The 2,954-nt window shown below is 34.1% G+C and overlaps 1 protein-coding gene and 1 pseudogene across 1 annotated transcript in view; one reads left to right on the top strand and one right to left on the bottom strand.

Moving 5' to 3' along the window:
- EAF2 (ELL associated factor 2) overlaps window positions 1–2,954 on the top strand; it is a 34,136-nt gene that overhangs the window by 25,928 nt on the left and 5,254 nt on the right. The window lies entirely within an intron of this gene.
- LOC100959771 lies at window positions 1,806–2,426 on the bottom strand (annotated as a pseudogene).

The raw sequence follows: 2,954 nt of genomic DNA, 5'->3' as shown, positions 1-2,954 counted from the left end.
AATATTCATTAATTTAAAAATATTTACCAAATGTTAAATGTAAGAGAATTTCCTTTACTTCATAAATGTTAATTATAAAATAAATGAACTACTATAAACATCATTCTAATAGAAACTTTAAAAGCAATCCCATTAAAGTCAGGAACAAAGCAAAAAGGACTGATATCATGATTTATATTTAGGACTCTACTGAATTTTCTAGCAAAGGCATAAAATAAGTAAGAGAAATATGGTATATTGGAAACAAGGAATAAAATAATTTTTATTTGTAGATAATATAATTACATAGGGAATTCAAGAAAATCAACAAACTTTAGAGCTAATAAAAGAATGTGGAAAGGTTGCTAGCTGCAAAAATTATATGCAAAAGTCAGTAACATTCTTGCATGTCAGTAATAAAAATTTGAGCATTCTTTAAAAAAAAAAAAAAGTGAAAATACTGAATTTTCTTTGCCTGATATATGGTATATGCATATAAGCTAGGAGTTTCCCGATGAAATAAACCATCTCTATTATTGTACTCATCTAATTTCTCAGCCATATAAGATCTCACAGCCCCTTTAGCAACAGGTATTTTTAAGCCCTCTTTACTATTGAAACGAATTTCAAAGCTTAATATTATGTAATCTATGTACGTATATCTTTGAAAATAATTACTGTAATGTAAAGACAAATTATAGTAGAGTAATAGATATTCACCTTGTAAATGTTCAGGGATGACTACCCTCGAAGACATAACAAAGTCATGTATTTGTACTTACTCTTAATAAATTTGGCTTAAGGAGAACCAAAACAACATTCAATTCATATTGCCAACAATTTGTCTTTCTGTTGAACCTATAGAAATAAGGAGTGGAAATGTATATGCATATATATTCAAAAAATTGCATATACAGTTTGTGTGTTTACCAGTATTGGTGTGCTATATTGCTGCCCCAAATTCAAGGAGCAGCATTGATATCACTAATGTGTTGTCCAAAACTATTTTCAAAAAATATTGGCCGGGCCTGGTACATGCTTGTAGTCCCAGCTACTTAGGAGGCTGAGGTAGGAGATCTCTTGAGCCCAGAAGTTTGAGGCTATAGTAAACTATGATTGTACCACTGCACTATAGCTTGTGCAACAAAGTAAGAGCTGGTCTCTAAAGAAAAGAAAAGAAAATGTTGGTAAAGTTCTCAAGAAAACAAAGTTATCTTTCAGTTTACATGATAGTTGCATCCTTGTCAATTTCAATTAAATTGTGTAAAAGAATGCTTGGAATTTATGAAAATATAATTAGGTTCTGGCTTTAAAAATTATAAATAGATTTTCCAAGTACATGATTATCACACTGGACTTGGAAAAGTTTCACAGAATATAGAAAACTTCTTTATTATGCAAGACTGGTCTGTACATTGCAAGACCTCCTAAATTCCTCTCCTTCTAAATGCTCATAACAGTCTGCAGTCATCAGGACAAACAGCATCTCATATAAATTTCTGTAACATCTCCTGGGGTGGAAGACAACTCTCATTGAGAACCACTGGTTTAAATGTCTGAATACATTTGCTATAGGTAGACCCTCCCTTTCTCTCTCCCTTTCTATTTTTAGTTAACAAACAAACTCATCAAAAGCAAAAGCACAACAACCTTAAAGTTGTAACAGCAATAAGTCAAACTGCTTCTGGAGTTCATGGATGTACCTAGGATTCGTGCACCCTCATTGAGAGGTGAGACGTAGGCACATGCATTTAGGTATATATGTGACCAAGAAGAATCAGAGAAATTGAAACCACTGGAGAACAGGAAATACTAAGAAATCTTTATCAGGCAATTCTAAAGCACTCTGCTCTTTTCCTCTTCTTTGCCTCTGTATGCTCTGTGCTTCCAGTTCCAGCTGAACTTGTGACAATCCCAAATCACTCCTTCCTCTTTTTCAGTTTCTCATCATCTTCAGACTTTCTGGAGATTGAAGAGACATTCAGACTAAGTCTTAGGGCTCTTTAGTTTATCCATGTTAACTAGATCGGTGTCAGATGACAGATGTTTTGTTGGAACTGAAGAAATCCCAAACCTAGCTGCCCTGGCAGCTTTTTTACTCTCCAAGCTCAAAAGTACATTGAATCATTCAGCCTTCTGCATTCTCTGAGTGTGTGGTATTTCAGGTGTAATTTTGACTAGTTTTCTTCTTTGCTGCCACATCAAGGGTTTTTTCTGAGGGTTCTTTTTCTTTGATATTAGTTCTTTGGGCTTTGCTTCTTCTTCCTCTATTTCATCTGCCGGTAAATCTTCATTCACCTCCTCTTCAGCATGCTCTTCAATGCCTGCAGCCTGTTGATGAGATCTTGTTTTATATTCCCTTGGTTTCCAAACCAAGAGCAAGACAAGAATTTTTGCTTTAGTTCAGCAATCTTCAGCTTATGGAGCTTCTCCATCTTGGTTGCCATCTTGTTACCCCTCTAGGATAGACTCTCTTTTCTCCAAGTCATAATTACTATTTTGATTGAAAACACATTTCCTTTATTAAGCATTTTATGTTTAAAGGCTAATCTTATATCTTCAAAACTTGACTGGACATTTCACCAAGTAGCATAGTGATGCAGAGCATGTAGCCTTAATAGTATAAAATCTACAAGGCAAATGGAACTCTGAGGACATTTGAGTTTGTGTCACTTGAGAAACTCACAGTATAGGCATTATATCAGGTCGAACATTTGTATGCCATGCAAATTATATAATGAGTGTAAACTGAACCCTTAAAAGTGATGAAATGGCCATGGGAACAGATGCACGTAAGAAACTTGTACCATATTTTTTTCTATCAAAATGATAAAATCAGTTCTGGGATTCATGTGAAGGACTTAGTTATCTTACAATGACTTATCTATGGCCTAAGAAAACTACTCCTCTAAAAGTAGGTATTGACTTCAAAATATGCTGGCTTTTGATGATTGTGTAGTAGCTAAAAAAAAAAA

Source organism: Otolemur garnettii, unplaced genomic scaffold, assembly GCF_000181295.1.
Source record: "Otolemur garnettii isolate 467f Iridium unplaced genomic scaffold, OtoGar3 scaffold00089, whole genome shotgun sequence".
NCBI classification, from domain to species: Eukaryota; Metazoa; Chordata; class Mammalia; order Primates; family Galagidae; genus Otolemur; species Otolemur garnettii.
This window is presented reverse-complemented; position numbering and strand designations above follow the sequence as displayed.